The sequence below is a fragment of the Lagopus muta genome, chromosome 26 (genome assembly GCF_023343835.1).
Source record: "Lagopus muta isolate bLagMut1 chromosome 26, bLagMut1 primary, whole genome shotgun sequence".
In the NCBI taxonomy this organism is placed as follows: domain Eukaryota; kingdom Metazoa; phylum Chordata; class Aves; order Galliformes; family Phasianidae; genus Lagopus; species Lagopus muta.
The window spans coordinates 1,182,643-1,200,603 of NC_064458.1; the positions used below are offsets into that span (position 1 = coordinate 1,182,643).

The 17,961-nt window shown below is 41.6% G+C and overlaps 1 protein-coding gene across 6 annotated transcripts in view; it reads right to left on the reverse strand.

The window, feature by feature from the left end:
* LOC125685127 (cartilage oligomeric matrix protein) overlaps positions 1–17,933 on the reverse strand; it is a 39,969-nt gene extending 22,036 nt beyond the window's left edge. The window contains exons 1-4 of one of the 6 annotated variants that reach the window (XM_048927943.1): positions 14,803–17,933; positions 13,650–13,786; positions 3,759–3,982; positions 615–3,490 (exon numbers count right to left, since the gene is read on the reverse strand). The gene's annotated coding sequence lies outside the window, so the exon portion shown is untranslated. Of the gene's footprint in view, positions 1–614; positions 3,491–3,758; positions 7,140–13,649; positions 13,787–14,802 lie in introns of those variants that run through there. The other 5 variants (XM_048927944.1, XM_048927949.1, XM_048927947.1 and 2 more) reach the window with 5 other exon arrangements.
* Between the last annotated feature and the right edge of the window lie 28 nt (positions 17,934–17,961).

Below are 17,961 nucleotides of genomic sequence, written 5' to 3' on the forward strand. Positions count from 1 at the left end.
TTGTCTGTGAAAGAATGAGCCTCAGTCCAGCAGTTTCCCTCAGTCAGTCTAAATCCAGCACTTTGCACCAGAGGACACAGAGCAGATGGAGAAATCCATCCAGGGCAGCCAAAGAAAATTTGCCCCCCAAAAATCTTAAAGCTATTACATGAAGGAAACTGCAAGTTAAACCACGGCCTGTCAAAAAGGTGAGTCTGCAGAGCAGTGAAATTCTTGATCACACATTCTCACTGTTTGATTATGAAATCTATTAGTGTGCTGATCATCCAAAATCCTTTGGGACACCACAGACAGGAAAGCCCCAGAAAACAGTAGTTCAGTCTTTAAAGTGTTGTAGAAGCAGAATATTTGGATATTGACAGAATGGACAGAAGGCTTTTGTCCTCATTTTGGCCTCAGACCTCCCATATTCAGGAAGAAGTTCCCATCCCTGTGGCTATGCACAGTTCTTGAAGGTAACCGTGCAGTCCTGCAGGCACTGCTGAGCACGCATGTTCAGCACAGCATGCAGACAAGTGTTACTTTCATATTACAGGAGTGCTGCAGCAGACAGATTTTACATTTTCTCACCAAGTAAATTTATACTAAACATTAAGTTAGTTTGCCCACCTTACCTAGGTGGCATTTCCATGATTCTTCTTGTCTGGAACATGTCACCTCATGTTATGCACAGCAAGTGACTTCTGGTTGTGAATCCAAAGATCAAATCGACCATGGTTTATTTCTTGTGGTAAGTGGGGAAAAAAAAGGAACCATTTAATACAAGGCACATAAAATATGAATACATTCTCTGCTATCCAAATGGAGCATTACCTGATGGTATCAAGACATAGAACCAAATAAACCTACATTCAAAAAGCCTTAAACTCAAACACCTAATAAAGATGTTGCTTGAAAGCCCATTATCTAAATAACTGGACACTTGTATGTTTCTAAGCCTTGAGAGGCCAAAAAAAGGAAACCATTTTTTCAGCAGAGGTATGGGCTGCCTAGAAACAACCATTTTTGAGGCCATGTGAAGCTAGCTTGTAAAACAGCGTGACCCCCAGCCAACAAGGGAGCAGTGTTTGCATCCAGGAAGAGCAATGTGTCAAGAGGAGACATGATTCTCCTGCACAGAGCTCAGCCTTTTGCTGAACACTTTCAGCTGCTCACAATCACAAACCCTGCTGCAATACTATAAACTGGTGATGACGTTTTGTGTAAAATTCACAAGTTCTGAAGTTATGCCCATTATTCAGCATTCAAACTAACTCAAAGTCAGAATGCAGAGAAGTTAGACTATTTCCTTTGGTTTTAATACGGACTGAAGAAATTCAAATAATTGGCAGAAAAAGAAGAAAGCTCCCAAACTCTTCAAGTCCGTGAAGGATGAGTGGTAAGCAGAGAACCTCACTCTTTCCAATACATTGTATGGACAAGCTGCAAGTCAAAGGATTTAAAACATTACAGGCTACCAGCAGAGATGCTGGCTCGCTTCATAGGGAGGCAAAGGAGAACTTAGGTGACATGGACAATCTGCAAGCTCATCACCATCTGTTTTCCCTTCCAAAAGTCACTTATAATTAATTTATTAGTGGAGGCTGGAGATTAAACTGAACACATGAAGCATGTTACCTCTACATGTCTGCTGATACATTACAGCACAAGACAAAACTGCTGGTATTTAGAAGCTGCAAGTCCTCAAACTCAATGATGTCAGGAATATTCACTGCTCAGAAATGACATCAGTTTTCCTCAGCAACAACTGGTGTGGGACAGGATGCTGACAAAATAGTGCTTACTGATCACTTACTTCAAATGAACTGAACCAAGGCCTATTATATTTACACTGCGCTAATTATAAATGATGTCTTCTGCATATGAAGGCAGCCATCAGTGTGTCTTTATGTTCTAGAAACCTGAAGTCACTTCTCTTTATTCTGCAACAGATTCTGGGACCTTTTCACTGATGGTGATAAAATAACTGCACAGAGAAAAAGGCAGCTCATTTCTTCACAGCTTTCTGAAGCTGACCAAGACATGGTGTCTCCACAAAATGAGGTCATTCCTACCCTTATTTTCCTTGGACTCATTCTTCATCTTTCTATATTCGGATCTAAGGGCCAGAAATCCCATAAATCATTGCTGTAATGCTGCTTCAACACACAACAGTAGGTCAGAAAGCGTTCAGTCATGACGTGATTCATTCTGGGTACCTGCTCCTGTGTAAAAGGGCAAGTTGAAGAGTGGATGATACACTTGAACTTATTATTATTATCTGATGGGGAAACATCTTCCAGGTTTGTCAATAGCATGGTTTTTTTTTTAAGTATTACTGATAAAAATAAATTAATAACACTGAGCAGTAGATAGTGTTCATGTGGGCTTTGGCATAACTATTTTTGCACTCTGTGCAGTGCCAAGTTAGTTACACCTTTTTCCCCTGACTGGAGTTGACATCACAAATGAGCTAGCACACAAACAAACAACAAAAAGAAAAGCTCATGCTAGTTAAAAGTTTAAATATTTTCCATCTCTGTGTTTTTAACTAAAGTTTGCCAGGCAAAGAACAAAAGTCAGAAGGAAAAAGTTATTTTTCAGTCTTAAGGTCAAGTTCTAAAAATAAGTGAAAAACACCTCCAGTCTCCAAAGTAGCATGCTAAGTGTTTTGCAGTTATTCTTATATATTTATGGCCATAAGAAACAAAATCATTCTAGAAGATAACCAGTAAGGATTTTAAAATATTTTCCACCTTCTCTCCCAAAGGGGATCAATAGTATCTATGGCATTCTTGAGTCAGATTTCTCTGCCTTGTTCTTCAATGCCTCCAGTGATGGAAGCTCCACAACCAGCTCAGGAAGCTTCCAATGCTTTATATTCCCACTGCTAGAAAATGTTTCCAAGGGATGCTCTTTAGGCCCACTGTCTTTCTTACTGTGCACACAGAGCAGATCAGTACCTTCTTTAAAGCATTATATATGAGAAGACATGCATTTCAATTCAGTAGTTTTACATGAGCCTGCTAATGCTCACGCATTAAAGCTAGGTTTCCAGCTTTCATACATCCACTGTAAAAGGTGGAGATAAAAAAATGGTCACAGTCATTGCAGACTGTCAACTGTGAGTCCTGAAGTCTGAACTAAATCATAGTCAGTCATAATTTTTATTACATGCCACCACGAATAAAATTGTCAATGTCATGGAAGATGCATTCTCTGTTCTGGTGGACTGTGAGATTACAAATGGAGTTGAACCAAGCTGACACATTCACTCAACGCTCACTTCCATTTCACTCACGTGCAGATCAGTATTAAGCCCAGTACATTAGAACTTCTCAGCATCTCCTCATTCTGAATGCCATGGATGAACATTTGCAAATTCTAAAGATGGATACTGTGGAAAGGACTGGACAGTGAAGGTCATGCCCAGCAGTGAGCAGAATCATTGGTCCTGTTCTACCTTTCTGCTGAGTGTTTCCAGTCAAAACAAACTTCTATCTTCAGAAATCTGCAAAACATGATTTTACAGCTTGGTTATGTACAAACACTTATTTCATCTGTTGCTAAAACACAGTCTCAACAAACAGGATTCTTAAATGATTTATGTTTTGAACTATTTGTGGCCCCAAGGTAACAAAGTTTAGGTCGGAACTAAGTAATGCAAATAACAACACCAGTGCCTTAGGAAAGGCAGATTCACTATTTGACATCAAAATGTACAGTGAAGCAAATATTGTAAGAAAACTCCATCAATCAATACAGAATAACAGCCTCACCTCCTCTCCACATGCTTCATTCAGTGCAAGATGCAATAATCCATTCAAGGTCGTGCTCTGTGACTGGTTTGAAGAGTTACAGCTTGATGAAATCTGGTTTATGTCTCTTAACTTCAAATCTCCAAGGGAAGCAAGATACTGAAGTTGACCGAAGACCTTTTATAAGTACTTTTAATGTTCCTTTCAATTAATCAATGGCAAACTGCAATGACAGAGAACCAAGCCTGCAAAAATATAATAAATGGACACGGCTCCATGGTGCACTACGTTAACTTCATCATTAATTCTCCTCGTTTTCTACTCTACTAATGGAATTTGAGTAATATCAGTGAAGTCATTTAGATGAACTAAAAACAGTTACGCAATCTACTGTGGCTATAAGCAGAATGACATAACAGTGGCCACAGCTGCAGCATCAAATCAATTGGAACCCTGTGACAGGGAAGTCCCCTGAGAGGAGGTCACTGCATCAGAGTACAGAAAATGAGGCCATCCTTGAAGATTAGAGCTCAGAAGGGTCAGCTTTGCTGCTTATTCCTGCAACACTATTAGGAATTTGCTTTCTTTTATCCTTTCTGCATCTGAAAATCTGACTTTTAATGGGACATCAGTTTTTCCCTGAACAATTTCTTAAGAGTTTTAGAATGTGAGAAAACACCAACAACTTTAAGATAGGGTATAGAAATAGCTGAAAAAAAAGCTGCAGAGATTACTTCCAACATTTGAGGGACGACTCCCACATAAAAGGCAGATGAGCTGAAAACACATTCCAACTCTTTGTTTCAGCCTTAACTCAGCCCTCAACACCAGTGACAGAACCAGCATGACCTGACTTGGGGTTTTCTACTATTTTTGCTCTTAAACAGCCAACACAACAAATGCTTCAGTCTTCATTGCCACAATATTCTTCTGAGGAAGACTGCTGCATAACTTACTAGCAGCTCCATCTGAGGACTCATCAGAAACAGTAGGAGACAAGGCCAGTGACAGGACTGGTGAAAAATCTATAAGGTAGGTCTGAGGTCTATGTGAAGAAAGGCTGAAATACGAGATCTTGAATACAGAACCACCCTGAGCATTGTTCTTCATTGAAAATATGGTCCAGAACTTTGTCATCTGTAGACAGACCATAGCACCATCAGATGTTCTCCACTCCTGCGTCTCACACTGATAATCCCCTTCCAAAATACATCAGATGTGGTGTCATCATAGCTCTGTCTGAAAAGAACGAAACACCTGGAACTGAAACTCTACAAAACTGAGGGCAGGAGGCCAAGCAAAGTGCTTTCGTAAGCCCACAAATTCCATATCAGCCCTCACTGGGCTTCGTTATGCCTCTCATTTTAGCCTGCCAGAGACAAACTGACAAATCAGAAGGGCAAAGGACTGAAAAGCAGTGACACATCCAGACTGAGAAGCGCTGCGTCCCATCTTTCCCTTCTCAAGCAGCTCGCTGTAACGAGGCTTACAGATGGGGGTGTAAATTGCTGCCAGAGCTCCTTCTCCTCACCGCCACCCTGCTCAAAACTATTCCCCAGCACATGTTGTAATCATGCACCCAGGAGGGTTGTTAAAACCTTACAGGAAACATCTCACATTTTTTCCTTTACTATTCATGCCATTTTCTATTATAGACAATAAAGACTTCTAACACTGGATTAAGCTCATTTGCAACAATGAGCTACTATTGCTCCAAGAGCCAGTGGGAGCTCAGACTCATTGAGGGAACTGGGAATAATTAACTGAATTGTACTGGAAAAAAAAAAGAAAAGAAAAAGAAAAAGAAGACTGAAGGCTGTTTTGACCAAAGGAGATGCAAACTGATGCGATGGTTAAGCCATCATGTCTTGCTGGAAATTATTGTTGGGAGTATCATTAATGCTTGGAGCATGCAGTTCTTGCAGTAAAACTCTTTTGGCCGTGGTCTCCCTTTTTGGTTTTCGCTACTAAAAGACACCTCCCAGAGTCATAATGACAATAACACAGTTTTCCTGATCGCTTTCACTCGTTGCTCAGTATGCACTCAGTCACTTCCAAAAACTTTCAGGGATGGCAAACCTTAAAAACAAAAGCTCTTGTAAGCAGGCTGGTTTTTCCTTTCCCCTAAATGATGTATATAATCCATCTCCCTGGTCAAATCTTCCTATTGTGTAATCCAGGGGTCTTCAGCAACAGCACAAACAGGAATTGTCTCATTACTGAGGGGACTGGAAGTGCTCAGGGCTCTGAGATCACACATGTAGGTGGGCAGACAGCACGTAGACTTTTTAATAGCCTGGAGACCTGTCCTCGGGAGCAATGACTTGCTTTTGATCACCCTACCAAAGTTTAATAACGTCTGGCATCGACCCCTTTGCAGACCAAATACTTAACATGAGGGGCCCTGCAACTCCACCTTGATACGATGCTAGAGCTGTCTACACGTGCTTGGTTCAGTAGCTACACATAAATGCACAGACTGTGTATGAATAATGCTATTTCTGTATCATATACACAAACATCACATAGATGGGAATTTGCTGTCCTCAGATCACTGCTAGCCACAAGCTGGCACACGCCGTTAGCGCTGTGCCATGTAGCTTCAAAAAAAGATCAAGTTTCCATCGTGCCTTTCATCGGGGAAGATCCCAAAGAACTTGACAACTTATTCATACCTAATACCACCAGAACATAGACACCTTTGGGACAGAGAGCACAGCCAAATATATAACAGAGTGCAGAACGGCAGAAAAAAAAAGAGAAACATTTGGCTTGGGACTCCAGAGAAAACCACGCTTTTCAGAGAGAGAGCCAAGGAATGGTTAGCATCCGTTCACAGGAGACAGAACTGTGCTTTCTGTGGTCTCATCCCAAAGATCCACAGAGAAAATTTGAACTTCACAGTTTATTCTGCCTCAGAAGTATGAAGTGGTAAGTTACCTTTTCCAACACGCTGGACCTACTAGCTGCAGACCACAAAGCTGTCCTTTCTGTGGACACCTCAGGGGAACATCAAAAACATTTCCATGCCAGAAGTTATATTAAGCAGACCTGTCCAAGCCTTCTGGATACAGGCAATAAGAAGTTGTAGCTTTTTACTAAGTGTTGATTTAAGATTAATGATAGCTCTCTTGACACTTCCACTTTCACTGTCTGTAACAGGGGCCATTTTTTCTTCTCATTTGCTTATTTTCATATATCCTCTCCATAGCAATTAGCTCTACTGTTTACATTAAAAAAAAAAACAACCAAGAACAAACCTCCCTCCACACACACAAATAACACCAAAAACCAGAAGGATGATATCCAGTGTGATTTAACAGCTGGAAATAAGCAGAAGCAGTACCAAGCAATCAGGTCTTTTCAGGACACCAGCGATTAAAAGACCACTGTTATGGCACCCTGCAAAAAAATAAAAACTGCAATCAGCTCTCACAAGAAATATGAACTTTTTCAGCTGTGGAAATTAAGTTATATTGTACACAGAGGAAGAGTAATCACAAAGGATTAACTGAATCACCCTTTCATCTTCACTGACTATAAGGATGCTGAAGGCACCAGGTCAGAAGCCTGAGCATTGCTTCCTCCAAACTCAATTCTTCAAAATACCGGATGGTTCAGAGAAAGGGAAGAAAGAAGTTGATCACAAGATGTAACACTCCTTGTCTCAGGAGGCTACACACTTAAGCTCAGTTTTAGTATGAATAGTTTAATACTTGCACACAGAAATCTGACTTTTTCTTACACAAGAGCAGCATGGAAAAGTAGCCTTTATGAATTACAGTGAAAAGTCTCCAGGTGTAAGTGCTTTCTTCAGTTGTCAAGGAATCAAGATGAATGTCAGATCCATGAAGGGCATGAAGAATAGAGAGATAAGAACCAGCAGATTGTCAAGGCTGTATCTGCAAGAGCTTCTTTATCCATGTAGAAAAATGAGAATCTTTAATGTGAAAAAATATATATGGTTATCATTATAGCAGAGCTTTAATTAAAAAAAAAAGTACAATTCTATGATGGTGGTAAAGCAGAACATTGTCTTTCAATCTTTTTTGCTTATACCTCACTTCAACTGCTGTAAATAATTGGGTTAAATTTTGAACAAACACAAATGAATTGTCTTCCTGAAAACTGCCTTTTATGCCCTCATTGCACCCAAAACCTTGACCACAAAAGAATCCTCAAGGATAAGCAGAGGCTGACAAACCCAGCGCCTTCTAGACAGAGCCCATCGCATCACAAGGCAGAACATTCTCCACACTGCTGTCCCCACTTCCAGTGCTTGCCTGAGGCATTCCACAGGCTTTCTGTCAAAGATAATTGCAGCTGTCATATGTATGAATAGACAAAGATGCTCACGAGGCCCACGCTCCGGGGGTGGGGGAGGACAGGTATCGTCCTCAGGAGCAGGATCACTTTGTCTCCCTCAAAAGAGAGATCTCATACAATATGAAGGTGGATTTTCAAACACAAATAATAGCGCAGATCCAGGCAGCTGAGCCCTCATCTGCATTTGGTTAGATAACTGTTAAATACTCAGCTGCTCTCATGCAGAAGTATCTCCCCACTCAGGCCCGAAAGCACCCAGGTATGACTTAAGAACACGACCCAAACTGCAGCTTTCTCAGTGCTGAAGGGAACTCCTTGTCCAGGCTACCTAGGAAGCTATTAGCAGGTGCAAGTCAAGAGGATCAATTCAAGAAGCCTATTAGCCTCAAAGTGATCAGTTTGTGAACATTTATGGAACTGCTGGCTTCATCACTGTCACTGATTGTGGAGGGAACCGGCTGGTAAACACGCGCCTTCCCTGCTATGCTACAGCATCAGCCCACCTCACCACAGATCTCTATTCGTGCCCATTCTACTTTCGTAAGCTTTGAGACATTACAGATTACTGGCTTTATTTGAAATTTGTGCTCCTTTGTACATCATTTATAAACTCAGAGGAAAATTCAGCATCATTCAGACTATGGTTTATTTTCACCCCTAGAGAAATGGAAAAATGGCATTCGTGTACACAGGCTTAAAAAGCAGTGGGAAGCTCTCCAGAAAGATGAAGTCTGGAGAGTAATCCAAACCTCTTGAGTTTTCAAGAAAATATCAGACCAGAAATCTCACAGGAATGAACTGGCTCTGGAGATTTCTGGCAATTCCCTTTGCTGACCCCACCCAAATCTGAAAAACAGCCACAAAAGTAAAATCAATCTTTTTCACAATATTTTTCAGTATCGAGATCTGGGTAAAGATTCAGAGTTCAGTCCTTGCTTCATTTCAACTTTCTCCTTCCAAAGACTGCAAGGACACAGATGGCAGCTAATTGCCACAGTCACAAGATTTCACTAATTCTAATTCCACATGGAAACCAGAAGTTCGATCCCCTGTATTTTTGCAATGCTTCCCTCAATAAAGGCCAATTGCTTTTGGCCAGCACAGCACTCAGTTTCTCCCATTAACCTTTACTCAAGCCAAAACACTTTGGGTGTAAGCGACTCTGAGTTCCTGAGACAGTGATGGCCAGAGAAATACCTATCATGGAGTGGAATCTGAGAGCTCTCCCTGAAATCCAGCTGCCTTGTCTCTCCTTGATATTGCTTCAGTCTTTGAATGCTTTCTGCACAAACCATTACACTGTTCAACACTTCTTCCAGGAAAGCACACACAATTCCAGGAACCCCACGCCTCAGGTGAATAAATAGCCATCACAAAAGCAATTCTCCACTGGCAAGGCAAGAGACAACGTTGTAACTGTGGGTTTCTATACACAAATGCTGTAAAGGCTACTGTGAAGGCCAATGTTCCCAAGGAAATCAAATGTCAATGCATGGTTTGGATAGGAGACCTTCTGGAAGGAGAGCAATGAACATGCCTAACCCTGTATACTCAGCAAAATCTGATCTCACTGCCTGAGATCATTTGCTGGCTTCAAGTCACATCTGGGAGTTACTCCTAACACAGCGGGAAGAGAAGCTGTTCTAAGATCCGAGTTGCACTTCTAAAGCTCGCTATAAAATAAGAACTGTTGCCATTTATTCCTGCAGGTGCCCCCTCCCTTTCTGGTTTTTTTTTTCAGATGAGGTTTGTGGTGGCCTCTAGCGGAACACAGAATGAGTGATACAGAGAGGGGAAGGAGGGTGAGGCATGTGGAGCCTCCAAAGCTGATCAGGCCTCCAGCTACTCACAGATGAACTGAGTTAAAGCTACACAGACATAACAGAAAGGGTTAATCTCCATACCTTAGTTTGATCCTTCAATACAGACACTTGTGCTTCCATAATGGGTCATTCCATTATGAAAAAACCTACAATAACACAGTTTTTACACGGTATTTCTGATGCTTGCTCATATCCATTAAGAATAATGTCCCTTGTTTCATTTCAGCTTTTCTGCCTCCTCAGTAGAGAAGAGGCAAATGCAAGTTAGAACTGGACTTAAGTTCCAAAAGAACAAGTAGTTTAAGATCAGTGTGATATCACAGCAATCATTCACAGTCTTCCAATGCTCCAGCTAGCCCATGATTTGGTTTCTTACTTGAACACTTACAGACCAATCATAAACATACACAGTACATGACTAGAATTACAAATGGCTTCCTCCACTCATCTCCTTCTACACCTTCGCAGTAGAAAATATTGCACTGTTTATGCTGCCACTCCTAGGGTCATCCCAATACGCTCTTTTTGTACTTGACCTTGACCTTACATGCTTTGGACTTTCCACAACACTTTCATTATACCCTGCAGCTTCTCCTGCATTTTGGCTAGCGGCCTTGTGTTGCTCTTGATCCAAAGAAGGTCACTGCCCAACGCTTCATATTACTTTTTGTTTAAATGACATCATTACCAAAGTGCTGCTTAGAATTACTGCTTTGCAGATTTTCAGATCCTTTTTGCAATAATTTCTTCCAGTAAAGTCATATAATAACCTGCAGCCAAGAAAGTGGCCTAATATGTTAGCATCTTGTCTGAGATTGGAATGCCACTTACTTGCCAGCAGGCTTCCCAGAGCACCTTTGCTCAATCTTCATACGATAGCTGAAATAAAGGCATAGCATTTCATTTCTCTTGATAACATTTGCTAACAACTGCGTGCAATGTTTCTGTGCTCTGGGTTTCTTCCACATGACATAGGACTCTTGGATTTTCTGGACCAAAACTGAAAAACAATGTGAAAACTTCTGTTTGACCATAAATTAAGTCTGGTAATTCATTTTTAGTAAAAACAGACCCAGTTCACAGTTTCCAGACTCCGTAATGGGTTCAAAGGGTTGCCATGAACTCTGCTCAGGGTCCAGGAATTCAAGCAAATTCCATTTCCATTTTAGCCTCTTCATCATGAATCTCAGATGGCACCACTTGATAACCGCTAGTCTGCATGATACCAGAGGGAGCAGGGGGGAAGGACTCCTCTTTTCATAGCACTTCCAGAACCTTTCCATTCATTCACTGTCACACTGGCTGCCCTTCACGCAGGAGGCAGAGCAGAGCCAAAAGCAAAGGTTAGCCATTTGGAAGCACTGTTGGAAACCTAGCAGAGGGCAGGTTGGATTTGGTCCAGAGAAAGCGCCAAGGTGCTGCCATCAGGGTGTGGATGCTCCCAAGGCATGCTGGTGGGTCTTAAATCAGCCAGCGTGAGGAAGTCCCAGGAACCAGCAGCAGCCTGGGGTGGGAAAACGGCTTTTCCTCTGCCCTGGCTTAGCAGCTGAGGAGCAGGCTATGAAACTGCACTGAAAAAGGCAAAACCAGCATGGGCATGCAAAGGAGCTGTAGGAAACACTCCATATCATCAATCTGACACTTGGAAACTCTTTTTTGAGCAAATAGAAGCAAATCCACTTAAGCCCGCTGCATTTAGGAAGTAGGTGGCATAATACATGAAATCATTCACTCTCAGTACTGTTAAAACCTGGGACCCTGCGGCCTCGGGATCTTTTCATACACAGTTTGACAAAATGCCACCAGCGGCCTGGGTACATTTCCAAGGAACTCATGAGTTCTGGGAAGGCATTACACAGCTACACTGTAACCATTCATGACCTGTGCTCAGTACTGGCTTGGTTCCTCCTCAAATCCACTAGATGCTGCAAGGAAAACATTCTTTCCACTTTAAGCAAGCTTCTCCATCCCAAAACCAGTCTGGTTCAGCACCCAACCTCTTTCTGCCCTGTACTCACCCCAAAACATCAGAAATACAACATTTTTAATGGAAGGGCTTCCATCACAGGAAAACTACTGCAACACCTAATATATTTGGTCTCCCTCAACTCTAGAATTTTTTTTCTTTTTCAGGCAAGCAAGAAAGAAGCTGTTTGTACTGCTGTCCTACCTATAGCTGCTACAACTGTATGAAAGTTTTATTCTTGCTGTTTCCTGGAGCTTCAGTATTGGCAGTGGAAAGATAAGGTCTTGGTCTCAAAATCTGCGTTTCACATCAAAAAGAACTGAGGTGTCCATGAAAACGTGTTAATCCTTGGGAGCTGGAGAGCAGAAAACGAAACGGCTGTTATTTCATGACAAGAACCACTTTGGATGCAGGTGTTTAGGCCAACAGGAATCTGAACCACTCATATTAAATCATGCAGCCACATTATGTGGCTAAACACGTGTTCTTACACGTACAGCTTCAGAGCAGTTCAGACACACAACAAAGCCCAAAGGGCAATGCACCTAATTATTGGATTACTTACGTTATTTCATTTTTAAGACAAGTGCCAAATTAACACACTTTTCCCACAGCAGGAAGAAGGTTTAGCTTGGAAGGATTTACTTTACATATAGAGAATGCAAGTAAGTTATTCATTTAAAGAAACAGAGAAAGAAAAAAAACAGGTTAGGACACAAAAGAAAAAAAAAACCCAGACTTCTTCAAATTATTTGTTCTCTTAAATATATTCTTTACAAAAAACAGCCTCACGTTTAACTCCTTGCAAGTTCCCTTCCCTGAAAGTTAAAAAAGGAAGAAAAATTAAAAAAGGTTTGTAAAGCAGCAATGCTTTGAGAAGAAAGCAAGCTGTTATCACATCAGAAATCACACTGCTAAAATCAAGGTATTTATACCTTAAACAAGACACTGGGGGTAACCTGAAAAAGCACCACTCTTCTGTTTTCTCCACTGAAACAGAGGGAGACACCAGCCCACACCATTCAAACACATGAAAACTCCTTGCGAAGAACTGGATTTTACATTATACCAAAATAACCTCACTGCTCCTCCGTCTGCCCAGGATAACTGCCAGACATTAAAACAAAGAAACATGTACTCTCTTTGTAGTTAACCAAGAGATTCAAGATTTGTTTTTCAGCTGAGATACAACAACATCTGGTTTGAAGAAATCCCACTTCAAGACGATGCCCTTTCAGAAACAGAATATTTCTAACGAGTCTGCTTCTTCCAGAACTCCTCCAAAAGGCAAACTTCACAAGCAACTCCCAAATATCTTCAGGAATATATCCACTATTTCCAGCTATTTTCCTTGGATTTTAAAAACCGTGCTTTTTTGTGAGCAATCTGACATCTGCGGCCAGTTATACAGCAGTGGCTCATTTCACCCAGTACTTTTGCAAGCAAGAACTGCAATAAAAACCCCAGCAGCTCTGTTTTTAAAAAGGTTTTTCCCCTCCATACGTTCACCGAAGTCAGATTCAGTGCTAACGTGGCATTGTTGAGGATGACCACACACTTCAGCTATTTACAAGGAACAAGAGGTAAAAGGCATTTGAATACATTTTGGGGGGAAGGATTTCCAATTTTCTACTGAGCTAAAGGCTTTTTAAGTAGTGCTTCAACATCAAATTACATTTTCATGGTTTATTAGCTTTTTACTACCCATTTAGCTTAGACAAGGAAGGAAAACTGGTTTGTAGCACACTTTATAGCTAGTTTCATACACTGCTATTATCTTCATGTGTCATTCATCACCTTGATATCTAAGTATCTTCTCCATCCGAGATCACTGAAGAAATGTCAAGATCTTCTCCTCCTTTTCCTCCATTGCTTTAAAGTACTCATCCAGTTTGCTTCAGGAACACTTTTTCACAGCCACAGTGCAGCTGAAGCTGCAAACAAATCGGTCGAAACAGAAACATTACACTTTGCTAAAGGATAAAAGCATCCAGATTCCACTGGCAGCGAGCAAAAGCCCTTTTCTGTGAGTTTTCAATACCACGTTATTTGCAGTCTTGAAATCAAAGCTGGGCTGCATTTAGTGGTGCACTCAGATTCCTGGCACCTTAGAGAAATTTTTACATTCACACAATAATCCTTCTCTGATGTGCTTTCAGCTTGTGAAAGCGTTTTTATGGATTAAAGGGCTTTTTAAAGAAGACTTCAATCTAGTATCACTTGACAGAGATCTTCTAATGTGATGTTAAAATACTTGTTATACAAATTTAAGCATTAGGGACTAAAGTTCATAAAATTGCTATAATTTTATTCAGAACAGCCCTTTCTTCCTGTGTTACTGCTCAGATGAAGCCACATGCCCAGCTAGTTATGCCTCTGCCTCACAATGGCTGAAGTAAAGCTTTACTGACATCAGGCATTAATACGATGCAGATCCTAAAATATACATGTGCATTACTTTCAATCTACTGCGTGCAAGACTGTGCTTTTTAATGCCACAATAGTCCAATAAATCCTTCAGTATTTGCTTAAAAGGTTTTTATGGTCCTCTTGTTTCGTGAAGGCATTTATATGAGCTCTGATCTTAGGACATGTGCATCATCACCCATTAATTTGTGAAAATTAAATAGAAGTAAACACAAATAGCTCCATAACCTTCTTGCCCATATAACGCTGCAGTATTTGTTGTCCAATAGCTAGAGATGGAACAGAAACACAGCCAGCCCAACCACACCCTGTCCCAGCACTGCTACAGACATTCCAGCAGGAAAACGCTGAGGAAAGATTGTGGAGTTCTGGGAAAAGATCCATTTTAGCCATTAATGCTTATTAACACATTTTCTAAGGTCTATAAAGCTTTTAAAGATTATTAGGGGTGGAGGAAACTATAGAAATGTTATGATCCCACAAGATCCTTCTAAACAAAAGCAAAACGTATGTTGCTAAGAACCTGCATGAAGCTGCTCTTTCGGTTTGTTTTTTTCTCCCCGGTTATCTTAGCTTTCCTTCTACGTCCCTCTTGTGGCAGCCGAGCAGAACTGTAACATCTGCAATGGAACGGCGAATTCACAGCCTTCAAGGATCTGTGCTTTGCTGCTGCGTTTCTGGTGCATTTTTAAAAACCAAAAGATTGATAACCTAAGTAAAACTGCACGGGATTTTCATGTGAAGACCTAGAAAAGAGGAAAGCAAAAGGAAAAAGCAGACAGAAAATTAAGAACCTTTAAAACAATGCGAGTTACTGAACATTAAACAGAAAATGATGTTAAAAAGCAGATGTGTGGAAATAACAGAGCACGTAGATAAAGTGATTAAATAGGCATAATAAATCAATGGGTTGTATTTCTCATTTTACAACATGTTAACATATTGCACAACCATGGTACTTATTATAGAGACAATATCATCACACGTTAATGTGCAAGCACTCCTGAAGGGCCGTGCCAAGAAAATCTGATTTCAACTTCATGCTTATTTTCCCCTAATCTGAACTGTTGTCTCCCAGGATAAAAATACATGGTTTCTTTAGCCGGCTCTGCCATCTGAAATAGCAGTTTGGCAGATCCCTCACGCTCCATTCGATTGGCTTTCAACCCTTCACGTCATCATGACACTTTCTAACTCTATCTCCATGGCTCGGAGCTTGCAGAGACCAATCAGTTCGTTCCTTTTCATCACAGCTTGATTTCAGACTTCTCTTGTGCAGTCCTGGATGGAGGATGCTATCAAATCCCAGCGATAGTGTGTGGTGGAATGGAAATTAATCTCAAGGAGAATTTTCAGGCACAGCCAACTATTTTGAGTCATGAATGCATTATTTCTATCAACAGCTAAACTGCTGCATGCTTCCATTTTACGCTTACATCATCAGGAACCTTTATTATCACCTCTTCAAGATAACCACCTTAAACTTCCAATCTCATGCAAGCAAGCAGAAAGAATCTTTCTAACAAACTGAATTCACTCACATTAGTTCTCTTGAACAGCTTCTTATGGCTAAGCATGTCCTGTGAATTCTAGATTCTAATCATGCATAAAAATGGTGAAGCACCATCATTCTTAGACAACATGCTCCTGTTTTTAGAGTGTTACCCTTCTGAATTTCATATTGGATGCACAACAATAAAGACCAACGAGTCCAAGTGGCACCTCTTTGCATTAGCCCAGATTTAAAGGCAAAACTTTCACAAAATAATGCTTACACAAATAGAATATCATCCAGGAAGCATTGCAGTGTAGACTGCACACGTGCTCATCTTCAAATATACCAAAGTCTTTCAAAGAATTTCCAGAATGCAGTGGCCTACCATTAAGCATTAATGTCACAAAATTCACATGTATCTTTCTCGCAAGCCATGCCTCTGTGCTGGTGTAAAGACTGATTACAGTCTCCCTATTTTAACCAAGAGCCCAATGGCCACAACTGACTGCCACTTAAACCCCTCGTCAAACACATCCATGTGAACTACGGTCTTCCCACACTCAAATCACAGTGGGTGTAGTTTTGACTTGTGTAGCAGGGGCACCAGGCACACCGTGGGCACATGGGGATCTCCAGGACCCCCTGGCAGCACTTTGGCTTCAGCACCTCAGACAGCAGCACGATCCTCCCCTCAGCGCAGCAGAAGCCAAAATCACCTTCTGTTAGCACAGGGACAACGGCGTCTGCAGTCTTCAATGAGTTTTCTTTCTCTTTAAAAGCATTCTTATTTTCTGTCTTATGTAGGGGGAGGGGAAAAAATACAGTAGCGCATCAAAGCTTTGCTTTCCAAACCTTCTGATGATTCTGTAAACTGGACAAACGTTGAAAGAATGGTCTGTTTATTCATAAATATGTGTCCATACAAAACAACCTACCTGGTTTTATAAATGCAATCTTCAAAATAGATCTCATTTCCTTCCTGTTTTTTTTTCAGTTATGCTGCCCTCTGAATTACAAAACAAATAATTTCCAGATGGTTTTAAGGAAGTATCAATTCACCTGTGGATGCTTTCCAGTCAGACTACAAGTGGGTTTAATGTAGCTGTGATTCAACTTGAGGAATCAAAAGTCTCAACATAATGTATGAAATTACATATGAGTGTATGCTGACTTACCTTGATGTCACCACGTTAAACTGTAGCTAACACGGCAGTCATAACCTCACAACCAAATTTCCATTCTATCTTTTTTTTTGCTTAATTAGCCTACTTTAAATTAAGCTACATCTACGATAACCTACTGGTAAGTCTGCCCCTTCATAGCTTAAAGCTCAACACAAACACAAACCATGAGTAGATGCAGTGACTCCTGTATTCTCTCTCCATCTTCATTTCCCCCTCCTGTTCTTGGTGCATTGAGATCCTTTCCAACCTTCATTTAAACCTTTTCAGCTTAAAAGCTGCAAATGCAGCAGACGTTTCCATTCCAAGCTTTACCCTACACCAAAAGCAAGAATAAAATTAAAGTTACTTAAAAAGCCAATATTCATGTGCATGTTATGGCTGAAGGCTTCAGTGGGGAAAACAGAACCAGCACCGGCTTTTCCTGCCAGTGCTTCTCACAACGCCTGGGAGTTACCTCAAAAGAGATGAGTTTGGCGATAATTGAAGCCAACCCCCAATTATTTATGGACTGAATGCCCACCCCCACACAACACACAGAACCTCCACAGGCCGCCCAGCTCCCCCTATGACAGTTCAGCCCTCCATTACCAGTCACACAGGGCAGTGCAGCTTTGATGGGTTTTACAGTTGGCATTACTGTGACACCAGAGCCTTCTTATCACCCGCCTCAGAACGCTGCAGGCCCCGGCTATGCCTCCATCACCACAGACACCGCACTTCCACAGAGGCGGGCAGACTGCAGGAGCACCAGTAAGGGCAAGAAGGGCTCCACACAGCCCCGCTCCCCTCACAAACACCCCCGGCCCTCCACCGCGCGTCGCCACTGGCCCTTCTGCCGCCACAGCCCGCCCTTCCTCCTCAGCTCGAGGGCTCATTGGCTGTGGCAGCAGTCAGTCAGCGATCAGGCTCCGCCCCCCTCGCGAGAGAGCCCTGTCGGGGAGGGGGGCGTTTAACCCCTCCTTTAGGCGCGAACGGACAGCGCCCCCAACGCGTCCCCCGTTCT